Genomic DNA, 13,716 nt, shown 5'->3' with positions numbered 1-13,716 from the left:
TGCTTATTACTTATCTAAAAAAATTGATCAGACTACACTTCTCATTATTTCATGGAAAAATCACATAAACAATTGCTTTACTTTTAAGTTACATTCTAAAACACTTTTCAGAGAAATGTTTTTTGTTTTCTGCTCAATGGATTCAAAATAACGTCTATTGACTTTTGGAAGTTAAAGACATTTAGCAGCACGTCTCTCTTACAATAACTCGTGAAGGGCCACACGCCCTTCAGTGCTCACAAAAACACAAACAGACGTACATATGAACATTTGTTTTAAATGGATAATAAATATTCATTTTCACACATTTCTCAATACTGAGAATGCATTTTCAAAACTCTTCACGCAGTCATCTTTACCAACATTTATACTAGCACAACAGTTAATCTTTCATCCAAAACACCCTACAACCATCACAACAGTTCATACATCTCTCAAAATCAATTAATTTCACTGAAACACTGGCAAACTGTTTCTCCCAATAGAAATACTTTGTCAAAAAAACACATGATCTAATAAACACAAACAACAGGAATCATTACAAGATGTTTAATTTTGGCTTAAGGTATGCTTGATTTTTTTTACATATGTAAACCAATATTCTGTTACAAAGCAAGAGAGGCACTTCACTGTGAAGAATGTACTCCTTTCTACACTAACAGTATGGAGTTAATCTCAAATGTTGCAATTTTCTTCAGTGTGCTTTATTGTATTTTCACATATATGTGCATGTGGCACAATAATTCCAAAATAACAAAAAAGCTCAAAATGAAAAAAAGTTACAAAGTTACAGTCAGAAAAATACATGCAAGTAGTTCTGCAATCTCAATTTACAGTACTTTATACTGTCCACTGTAATGTAAGTCAGTAAGGTTTACTTGCAGAATGCATATTTTACCTGTTTGTTTGTTGAAATATTTGCACAATGGATGCCATGGTCAAGCGTGGGAGATTTGGCCGCAGTCTCAGGCCAGCCTCTCTCAAAGATAGACCATGGTTTATCACATGATCGATAATAGTAGCCCTTATCTCATCAGAGACTACAGTTCTTGGTCTTCCCCTCATTGGTCTTCTACCACACATTTGCACTCCTCTCCTTCTCCTATCAACTCATCTTTCTCTATTACCTACTTGTTGATCCATGCTTGCAAAAGGAACCATTCTAAAAATGTACTTTTGTAGAGATGGTAATGGCATAGAAACAGCTGGGTAAGTCTTCAGCTAAAATGGGAATCAGCTGTTTTTTTATTTATTTATTTATCTTGATTGTGAATATATTTAAGTATAGCCTACTATTATTATAGAAATATAGTACATTCTGTCAAATTTAGTTTTGTATGAGGTTTTGAACTGACGTTTTAACAGTATTGAAAACAGGATGCAAAAAAGTGCAAAAAAGGCTACTTTTACATAAAGTTTTGCTGGATGTTGAGAGTTAGTGACAAAAGATTTTTGATAGATGTGGTTTTTGCATTAAAGCAATGAAAACTGATCCACAGTGTAGTCCATAAAGACTGATGTTGTGCTGATTGTATGAAGAGTTTTGAAAATGCATTTTCAGTATTGAGAAATGTGTGAAAATGATTGTAAAAAAAACTTATTATAGAAATGCCTTACCCCTTTCAAAGCAAGTCAGTCCACTTGGCAGCCATCTTGGGAATCCATCCATCCACTTGTCCTATGTAGGGTCGCGTGTAGCGCTTCAGCCTATCCCAGCTGTCTCGGGCCGAAGACAGGTGGCCAGTCCATCACAGGACTAACACACACACAGTCATACACATTCACACTAATGGGCAATTTATAGTTTCCAATTCACTTGACCTGCATGTTTTTGGACTGTGGGGGAAACTGGAGCACCTGGAAACATGCAGAAAGGCCCTGGGTGAGCCAGGACTCAAACCGGGGACCTTCTTGCTGTGAGGCAACAGTGCCACCCACTGAGCCTCCGTGCTATCTTGGGAACCCTCCAAGACTATTTCCTAAAACCGGCATCTCACTAGCTGATTTTTCCAATGATTTTCAGGTATTAGCTTCATTAACAATCACTGGAGCACGCATTAGCATCTCTCAGTGGGAGCTGTTAATCACTTGAATGTCGGGATTCCCTGCTGAGTCAATGGCTTGAAGAACTGAAAAAAAAAAAAAAAAAAAACACAAAAACAAAATATATCCGGCTTGCTTGAAATTATCACTGGCTGTGGTTGGTGCAGTTACACGTCAGCAAGGCAGTGACCACTGTGTGCAGTTCGTGAATAAAAGAACATTTTTCCTGGAGGACAGGATTGATTTTTTTTTTTATGCAGAAAAAACATGGCGTCAGGAAAGTACACACGAAAGGCACATTTGGAGGAGAAGCTTATTGCTCTTAGGAGTAAAAAGTGTACACTACCAGTCAAAAGTTTTGAAACACTCATTCTTTATTATACATTTTTTTTCACATTTTAGAATAATAGTAAAGTCATCAAAACTATGGAATAACATAAATGGAACTATGGGAATTATGTTGTGACTAAACAAAATCCAAAATAAATCAAAACTGTGTTATATTTCAGCATCTTCAAAGTAGTCACCCTTTGTCTAGAATTTGCAGACATGTACTCTTGACATTTTCTCAACCAACTTCTTGAGGTATCACCCTGGGATGCTTTTTAAACAGTACTGAAGGAGTTCACATCTATGTTGGGCACTTATTGGCTGCTTTTCTTTATTATTTGGTCCAAGTCATCAAATTCTCAAAAAACTTTTTTTTTTTTTAAATAAAATTTTAGTTTTATAATAAAATAAATTAATATGGTGGTACAATTACATTTTTGGCTACAAAACTAATTTCAAACATTTAAGCATATGCCTTCAAATCAAAAGATTTTTAAGATCATGAGAAACATTTCAGTCAAGTGTTTCAAAACTTTTGACCGGTAGTGTATGTTTGTACAGACTATTAAAAGAGAAAACATTTCTGCTGCCCAGGTCTTTGCACAGGTTTACAATAAATGTGTAAAACCATTTACATTTAGTACTTTGGTCTTATGTTATTTTATTTAAACTTAGGCTTTATATTTGTATACAGCAAATGGTGCATGACAGTGAAGCATTGAGAAAAGTGAAAGGCAGTCGTTAAGTGTGACACCTTCCCTTTGTTTTAACCCATAATTGTGACAGGGTCACTGACTAGGAGGGAAAGATCAGCAACAGTCACTAAGTGTGACACCCCCACCCAAATCGAGTTGTTCTGAGTCTGCTAGTGTGACGCCAACTGGAATAAAAGCGGAATAAAAGTACAGCTCCTATCTACTTGAATTGTGAATAGGGACCAGAGCTTTCAAGCTTAAAAAAATGCACAAAAGTACCACAAAAGTAATCCATACGACTTGTGTTCTATACACCGATAAGCCAAAACATTACGTAACATTGCCTAAAATGCTGTTGGTCCTCCGCCTGCCAAAAAAACAGCACCAATCCAGTGAGGCATGGACTCTACAAGACCCCTGAAGGTGTCCTGTGGTATCTGGCACCAAGACATTAGCAGCAGATCCTTCAAGTCCTATAAGTTTGGAGGTGGAATTGGACTTGTTGGTCCAGCACATCCCACAGATGCTCAGTCGGATTGAGATCTGGGTAATTTGGAGGCCAGGGCAACACCTTGAACTCCTCAAACCATTCCCAAACAATGTGTGCAGTGTGGCAGGGCGCATTATCCTGCTGAAAGAGGCCACTGCCATCAGGGAATAACATTACCATGAAGGGGTGTACCTGGGCTGCAACGATGTTTAGGTAGGCGGCACTTATCAAATTAACAACCACATGAATGGCTGGACCCAGGGTTTCCCAGCAGAACATTGCACAGAGCATCACACTCCCTCCACCGGCTTGTTGTCTTCCCACAGTGCATCCTGGTGCCATCACTTCCCCAGGTCCATGTGATGTAAAAGAAAACGGGACTCATCGGATCAGGTGACCTTCATCCACTGCTCCAAGGTCCAGTTCCGATGCTCGTGTGCCTACTGTAGGCGCTTTCGACGGTAGACAGGGGTCATCATGGGCAATCTGTCCGCTCTGCATCTACACAGCCCCATACGCAGCAGGGTGCAATGCACTGTGTGTTGTGACACATTTCTCCTGTAGCCATCATTAAAATGTTCTGTGACTTGTGCCACAGTAGACCTTCTGTCAGTTCAGACTAGACTGGATAGCCTTCATTGCCCTCGTGCATTGATGAGCCTTGGGCGGCCAACACCCTGTCGCCGGTTTGTGATTTGTCCCTCTTCGGACCACTGTCGGAAGGAACTCACTACTGCTGACCAGGAGCACTCCATAAGCCTTGGCATTTCAGAGATGCTGTGACCCAGTCATCTGGCCATAACAATTTTGCCAATTCAACATGTTGACTATGAGAATTGATTGTTTGCTTACCATCTAATCTACCCAGACCTTGACATGTGGCCTTTTTAGGAGATTATCAACATTATTTGCTTCACCTGTGAGTGGTCATAATGTTTTGGATCGTCAGTGTATAGAAGTTTACTATAAGTCTTCTGAACCATATAAGATCATTGTGTGAGAAACAGACCAAAATTTAAGTTGTTAACTGCTGCAAATGGATAATGGAGTAAGTGAGTTGAACTTGAGAACTGAATCAGTCTGATTTGTGAAAAAATCATTTATATCCCTATTTATGAGCAAGATCTGACTCTATGTTTTGTTTAAGAATCAGACCTGGCTAATTCTCTCGTGAATTAACACGCCAAAGAGTGCTAGGATGGATTTCATAAATAATGACAACTAAACAACTAAAAACTTCAAATAAAAACTAATCAGTTCAACACAACGCTATTATTTGGCTTCAGAATATTGGAATATAGTGCACAAGTCTTATGGACAAATTTTATGATATTTTGTTGGTGCTTTTGTGTACTAGTCCCCATTCATTGTAATGCATTGTAACTGTTTATGCGTATTTTTCTCAGGCATTCTGGAAGAACAGCCTGTGATTATCTCTTCATCTTGTTTACAAACTTTATAAACCAAACCTTTACATGGAAAGCCAATGTGTCACATACAGATTTGATCTGTTGCATTCTTCTATATCTGGATGTCAGATAATAAACAAGATATGTATTTAGGGAAGAAACTCTTTTAAATGGAAATAGGGGATGCAATCTGCAATTTGTTACTCATGGTTATTGACTTCTTCCTATCATCTAGCGAATACAATTGGACTTAGCTTCTATTCTTCTCCATTTTGCTATATCCTAACACTTTCCCCCTTGCGCACAGCTCATGAGTGTAAAAGTGAGAGTTCCTCCAACACTTAGTCTTATATAAAGGTCAGTCAGTCTGTGGGTGGACTAAGGCTGGGTTCTTCTGTCTGTGAAAGCAATCACAGTGGCTTTAAGCAACTAGGGAGGAAGTGAACACATGCTAGTGTCATCAGTCCCTCCTCCTGATGCCTTAAGTGAGGCCTTTCTTTCTTCTCAAACGTTTTTCTTATTTATGATGGACCACACTTGGCTGGACGCTGTTTCGCTCCTCTCTTTTTTTTTTTTTTTTTTTTTTTTTTTTGAGGGGCAGACTGATTCACTTCCTATCGTGATGCTCCAGACAGTTTAGGCCAGTGATGGTTATCACAGGGCAACAGTGGAAAGCAGGCCTGAGACCATTTGCAAAGACAGAAAACAATAAATGTATCTATTAAGATGATCATTTGTCCTCCTCTCTAAATCACTAATTTAAATGGAAGTATTTCTAGATTTTGCCACAAAACAATCATAATTATGAAACCATCTTTTCAGAATATGAACAACTCTATGACATGATCTACTGAATGGAATATTTCAGTTTGGTGGGAAAGATGTCTCTTTAGCATTGAGGAATGCTCCACTAGCTGTCTCAGAGCAGCGTTTGGCTGCCATGGTAACAAACATATCCTTGGAAGGGAAGAGAGATTCCCGGTTGTGTCAAACCTGCTGGATCGCACAGTACAATTTCTGCTCTTATTGAAGTGACTCAGCGTAAGTGCTGGAGCTGTTAATGCATAGTGACAGCTGTTCTGCAAAGTTTACTTTATTTGAAATACAGAATATATTTTAGGCTCCAAGTCATTCTACACATTGTTTTAAACATTACTGCAGTAGTGCTTTGGACCAGAAAAATAAACAGATTTTTTAATCTCTTTGAAAATCTGTAGATTGGCTTCTATTTAGTGTCAATTAAGGCAATACAGAGGTGAAGGATTATTATATATCATATTATATCTCATATTAAATATGAAATCATATTATATCACTTCTGGTTTTCTGTGGCATCTTTTTCCATTTTATCTCCTCAATAATTATCCGTACATAAACAGTGGACTGCATCAGGCATCCACTCAGTAGGAGCTCTTCTCTACAGAGTATCAAAAATCCATGTGCCATAGAGATGTCGTGCCTCTATTCACAACAGCTGCTATTATGTTTATATGGGGAAACACTGGTCCAGCATGAAGAAACAGAGTGCAGTTCAGAGTGCCAAAATTTTTTTTTTTTTTTTTTTTTTTTTTTTTTAATAAACACAACAACAACGAAATGTCAAAAGACTGCCTACAAAAAAATTTAGATATTTTTAATTTCAAAGGTTAAAGAGGAGTTCCCTCCATTAGCTGCTTCATATCTGTTTGTCTCACATGGAAGCTGTTTTCCCCCCATCTTCTACACTCCTAAATCTGCCCTTCTGGAAAAAATCACTCTTATCGTGATATGTTTGAAACTTTTTGTCATTTGCACTAGATTGAGTTTTCCATCTGTTTTCCAACATGCAATGGAAAACTACAATGGAAAAAACTGGACCCATTCTCTGAAATAATAGGACAAAAAGCGTGAAAAGAAAAAAGCAGACTATCACTTAAAGGTGAAGTGTATAATTTCTATGCCAACTGAGCAAAACTGGCATATGTGGGAGTGTTTAAAACTTGGAAAATAGTGAAATTATACACTTCACCTTCAGTTTTATAACATTCAGCTGTGGATTAGTAACTCTAGGCAGTTTAGCCACTTTTATTAGGCCCAAACAAACCATGATGCCCAAGTGAGGTCACTGAACATTTGTTCTATTGTATTGGTACAAAGTGAGCAAGACAACAGTATAAAAGTCCCATGTGTATTAAATGGAGAAATTATGAAAGCCAAAGTTTACTTTGGCAGCGTTTGTATTAATCTTAAAACAGTCTTTGAGCACAATTACATAGTTTTCCTGGGGCAAATCCTATATTAAATTCCTATATTAAGTTTTAAGTAAAGATCTGACAAGATACTATGCCATGTGTAACGGGAGCCAGCTGGTACGTGATAGCCGTGCGGTATGTGTAAATCTCACTCCCCTGGCCTCAAGAGGCACACTAGTGACTGACGGTAGAGGCTGTAGCCTTTAGCCTCCTTGTTATCGCCCGCCTCCCATGCCAGCTGACGCCGGTTCGAATCCCACTCAGAGTGGGTCAAGCAGGACTGGTTACACATTGTTGCTAAATAAATAAGATAGGATAGGATACTAGAGTTAGGATGTTTCTCTAATATGTCCCAAGTTCTGAACTTGTATGTGGCCTAAACTTGACAAAAAGGGACAGTTCTTCCGAACTTGGCACATCTACAGTATGTGGGATTATCTCTGTATATTGTATGAAGACAGAATCAGATCATCATTTGTTATGATAGAAGGAGAGGAAAAGGATCAGCACTCTTCATCATTTCATCTGTGGGTTGCTCTAGTCCTCTTTACCTACAGTGACATGAAGGAGATGAAGTCCTGCTTCTAGACTCTTTCCACTCACTCCAAAACAGAGCTACGTGGACTGTCTCCTAGGCAACAGCACCAAACATCAGATGACAGTATGTCTGAGTGTATATTACAGTACAATAATGTGCCAAGAAACTGTTCTGTTGAGGCAATGCATACGTTATCTCTTTACGCCTATTCCTTGGAATGTTAAGTTCTGTCACGTAATGTGTTTGATATTAGCTGCAATCGTTATTGTGGATCAGGTAGAGATGTGTTTATCTTCAAAAGAAAAGTGACTACACTTTTCCAGACTCAGACAGAGTGAGAAGAAATAACTAAACAGTGCTCAGTGTGATCATGACCTACCTTTCATTACACCCCATTCATTCTCAGGTTGTCCGTAATTGTATCTGAATAGTTATATCAACTTCTTGGCTTATTGAATGCTACAGCCTGCCTGGTCTTGAAGTTTGATTTGTTGGCACTCATCTCAGTAGCATAGTATTAGTCTCCCTGACAGTGTGCTTTTAACCAGCCACTTCATATCCACACACAGTATGAACAGAAATGGAGGGCTTTTGTGATCTATCTATCTATCTATCTATCTATCTATCTATATATCTATATCTATATATATATATCTATCTATCTATATATATATATATATATATATATATATATATATATATATATATATATATAAAAAAGAAATGCCAAAAAGTACCAATGTTACTCAAAGGTTTACATATTAGAAAACTTTTTCTCTCTACTACATTTCAATGGTCAGTATTGTATGCTATTTAAAAAGTGGCTCAAATAAAACATGCTTGAACTTGTACATCTACTGTATCTTGTTCAAAAAGCGAACAACAACATTGTGCAATACAACATCCTCCACCCCTCTTGTTTGGGCTGTAACAATGGCAGAAGAAGTTGCCAGTGTAAGTGTTGATTTTAAGAGCAGCCAGGAGAGATTGACACCATAGAATGATTCCAGGCATTCAAGGTAATATGTATAAAATAAGAAATTATGTAATTAATGAGAGAAAATGTAAAGTGACAATTATTTCACATTTCCTAAGTGCAGGAAGATATTATTACTAAACTCAAAATATAATTTGTTAATTATGTTAGCTTGACAAAGCAGACATACAGTTATTCTAGAGACTTGGTTAGAGTTTTTTCAAAATCCCGAAACCAAGATAAAAATGATAAAATGTAACTCCTCCAAGAGCTTTCCAGCTACATCCACCAAACTCAGCACAGACCTTCAGACTGTTCTGACTTAGTGTGCTATGCCTTTTCTAACTGATCAGACATTTTTCCCTTAGCGGTCAATCAATTTCCAAAAAATCCCACAGACTTAGTTTGACGGAATGTTTAAATGAGCCAACAGAATATTGGTGAATTCAAACTCTAACTGTCAAAAAATATTCAAATGTAAACAAACCCACATTACAATACATGCAGAGATGGGTCACTTCTATCCACCTTTTCCTGAACACGGAAATGTTCCACGGTTCACCTGTTTTCAATTTCCAGTTTCCAGTATTTTTACCCACATCAGCGTTTATTCTTAGCGGGTAAAGTATTACATTTGTAGAAGTTGTAGAACATGTGAATCTATAGCGCCGATACTTCACAGAGTTGAGATTTTTTTTTTTTTTTTTGACAGCGCAGAGTTGATGAAATGAAGCAATGGTCCAAGGTTAGTTACTTTGAGTTGTTATGACAGCCAACAGCTCCACAAGCTGAGCGTAAAATTAATTTTTACTCCAAATAATACTTAAATAGTTGTTGTTCTCCATCTGGATCAGCATTACATTGCGTCTCGAGACCAGAAACAGAAAACAGGCAATTAGAATCATCATGGCGTAACTTCGACGACTGCCCAAAAACCAGAAAACGTGGTCTATAGCCAGTGCTCGCATTTTCAGTTGTATTATAAGCAAAAACTACTTCTGGTAAATATTCTACCCATCTTCTTTTCTTGGATGGTGAGAGAGTCCTTAACAAATTATGCAGGGACCTCTTGCACTGGCCATTGCCCTGTGGGTGATAGGGGGTAGTTCGACTCTGCCTAATCCCATACATTTTACATACGTTTTGAACCACCTCTGCCTCAAAACATTTCCTCTGATTCGAATTAATTTGTTGGGGAACTCCATATTTGTGAATCCACTCCCTAACAAAAGATTTTGTCACAGTCACTGCTTTTTAGTCCCGGGTAGGTACTGCAACCACAGATTTTGAGAACACATCAGTAAAAATTAATACATTCTCCTTACCATCACTAGAAGGCTCTAGAATGGTAAAATCCATAGCTACTACATCAAATGGTCTTCTAGCTGACAAACTACCCATTTCAGTTACTAGCTTTGGCACTGGGGCTTTTGCCACAATACATCTCTCGCATTGCCTACAATAAGTTTCAATATCTTGAAACATTCCTGGCCAATAACATCTAGCCCTGACTAGCTTAAAAGTGCATTCAACGCCCTGATGCCCATGTTCGTCATGTAGCCCACAAAGGACTTCCTCCTTCAAACTCTGAGGTAGGAGCACCTGTTTAATTTGGCCTTTTCTAGTATCCACAAATTGCCGATACAAAACTCCTCCCTCCTCTACCAACTTCTCCCACTGATGCAGGAGTTCCAAGGTCTTACCATCCTCTTTAGCCATCACCAATCTGCCAGGTTTAACTCGCTGACTCCAATACACAAGAAACCTTGCAATAATGGGGTCGGCCTGCTGTTGGGTTGCCCACACCTTAGGTGAGAACACAAGGAAGCTACATGTGGTTGTCTGCTCATTAACCATTAATGTATGATCCTTCTCTTGAATCTGATTAAATATGCTTCCCCCAAACACATGTTTAGCTACTAACTGGGTCTGCCATGACAACGCATCTGCACCCACATTTTGATGCCCTGGCCTATAATGAATTTCAAAATCAAATCTAGCCAGCTCTGAAACCCATCTCTGCTCAACGGCTCCAAACTTGGCAGTCTGCAGATGGCTCAAAGGGTTATTATCCGTAAACAGAATACATTTGTGACCTACCAAATAGTCATGAAAATGATCTGTGACTGCCCATTTCAGTGCCAACAGCTCTAACTTCATATCACTATAATTCTCCATATTTCACTCAGATGGTCTCAACCCACGACTTGCATATGCAATTGGTCTTCTTCCCCCCTTCCCCTCTTGGGACAAAATTGCCCCTAAGCCATGATGACTAGCATCAATTTCTAAATAAATGGGCTTTGTAAAGTCTGCATATCCAAGTACCGGAGCAGTAACTAACTTTTAATACCTGGAAAGCAGACTCACACTCAGAACCCCACAGTTCAGAAAGGGATACTCTAGTGGTCTTTGCTTTACCTGCCTTCGGTGTAGCCAATGCTGACAGGGCATGTAGGGGTGCTGCCAACTGAGAATTTTTTTTCACAAATCACCTATAATATCCTGCAAAACCCAAAAAGGATTTAAGTTCTGTTACTGTCCCTGGTCGTGGCCAATGGGTCACCACCCGGGTCTTCTCAAGATCTGTTGCAACCCCCTCAGCAGATATTACATGTCCAAGATAAGACACTTGGTGCTGAAAGACTGAACATTTACTCCATTTTACTTTTAGGCCACACTCCTGAAAACATGAGAGCACTAACCTAAGATGACTAAGATGTTGTTCAAAAGATGACGAGAACACAACCATGTCATCTAAATATAAAAGCAAAGACTGAAAATGTTGATCACCTAAAATCCTTTCCATAAGTCGCTGAAATGTTCCAGGGGCGTTGCAAAGCCCAAAAGGCACACGATTAAACTGATACAGACCAAATGGAGTACAAAAAGCAGTCTTTTGTCTGTCTTTCTCAGCAACCTCCACTTGATTATAACCACTAGCGAGGTCCAAGGTCGAAAACCACTGGGCCCCGCTAAGGGCATCAAGCGGCAACTCTATCCTAGGGAGCGGATTAGCATCTTTTCTTGTCTTTAAATTTAACTGTCTATAGTCAATACACATATGCATATTGCCATCTTTTTTCTTGACAATAACCAAAGGTGAGGAATAAGGGCTACAGCTCTCACTAATAATATCCTGCTCCAAAAGCTGTCTAATATGATGCTTCACCTCTTCATATTGGTTTGGAGGGAGACAGTGATAACACTGATGAACTGAAACATCATCAGTGACTGGTATCTCATACTGTATAATTGCAGTGCACCCTAAATCATTATCACTGAAAGCAAACACATCAGCATAATCATTCAGTAATGCTTTAACCTGAGCTAACTGTTGACTTCCCAAAAAGGGACATTCAAAATGAAAATCATATGAAAAAGTAGATCCAGCCTCGTGACTAAAAACCAGAGCCTCTTCTGAACATAATGAGATCTGAACCTCCCCAGGGCCTATGTTTCGAAAAGAAATGGACTTTGAACTTCCTGCTACTACCTCAGCTACATGCAAGCATGCCAGCCATGTATGAGGGGCCAAGCTGATATCTAGAGCACCAGAATTTACAATAAGAACAGCTAGCTGGCCACTTTGAACCCTTACCAAACCTGGAGACACAATAAGGGCCCCAGGTAAAATCCCTTCATCCACCTCTAACCCCTCTACCAAAGCAATATAATCTGATTCATAAGTGCTCTGAAAACCCATAGCAGGGACCAAACACATAGAACTTGCAGGTACCAATACAGGTGAGGGGGCCATCACTTTTGCAAAACCCTGATACATTTGAGCACATTGTCCTGGTGGCATTACATTAAAAGGACCAGACAAAATTTCATTGCAATCTTTTATTATGTTCATGCCCACCAACCCTGGAACAATTTTCCTTTTCAATTTTGTTACAGGATCTGTTGGATCCTTCACCACCAGAACACCACACTGTGGCAAGACCTTACCCATAATTTTAACATTGAGTTCTAAATAACCCAAATATGGTATAGAAAGGCCATTTACTACCTTTAAAGTCAGCCACCCACATTCTTTTAGGACATCCTCTCCTTTACACTCAAAATGTTCCCTAAAAAAACTCTCTGTTATAATAGTGACCATAGAGCCTGTATCAATCATAGATGGAACACATACTCCCCACATATACATATCCATAACCGGAGCTGGCCCTATAAGTGCACTGAGTACTTTTTCCCATGAAATGGTAGAATTGCCTGAGCCCAACTGTTCCCCTCCCGTAGTCTGGCTCTTAACTACAGAGGGAATTCGTTTCCCTGTTGCATATTATCTGGAAAGGCTGTCCTAGCCAACTCAGATCATGTTGCCTGACGGCCATTGACATTAACAATATTCATATCTGAACAAAATCTTGCAATATGTCCTACTCCCTGACATCTAAAACAAATAGGTCTTCCTGTTGAATCATACCTGGGCTCCTGTCTTGGCCTACACCCCCATCTCCCTTCAGAAACTTGCAGTCGTGTTACCTGTTGTGCAAGACCCTCTAATTTCTCCTCCTGTTTCCTCATAGCCTCTCTAAGCTCAAGAAGAAGAGAATCAATGTCAACAGGGATATTTGTAGTAATAATGCCAGAACATTCAACTGCTGCACCTTGTGGTGCTAAACTGTAGGGAGCTCTATCAGGCACATTATCTTCTTCCCAAAATAGCATAGCTTCTCTCTGCAAGGCTGATAATTTTATATTTGAATCTTGACTAATTAATTGTTTTAATTCTCTACGAAATGAAGGATCTCTTAAATTTTCTGCAAACTGATTTCTTATTGTCTGTTCCCCACACAGCTCCACTCCTCTATTACAACAATTTATGTCCCCTGCCAGGGATAACAATGAATGAGAAAATTCCCGCAACCCCTCACCTGCCTTCTGTTTTCTGTCAAAAAAATGCTCGAGAAGCAGTCAGAGAATAAGGATGGCCATACGCCTCCTTTAAAACATCTAGAATCAATGCAGGGCTCCTGCGTACCTCAGATGTAC

Source organism: Myxocyprinus asiaticus, chromosome 3 (assembly GCF_019703515.2).
Source record: "Myxocyprinus asiaticus isolate MX2 ecotype Aquarium Trade chromosome 3, UBuf_Myxa_2, whole genome shotgun sequence".
Classification (NCBI taxonomy): domain Eukaryota; kingdom Metazoa; phylum Chordata; class Actinopteri; order Cypriniformes; family Catostomidae; genus Myxocyprinus; species Myxocyprinus asiaticus.
Note: the sequence above shows the minus strand (reverse complement) of the source record.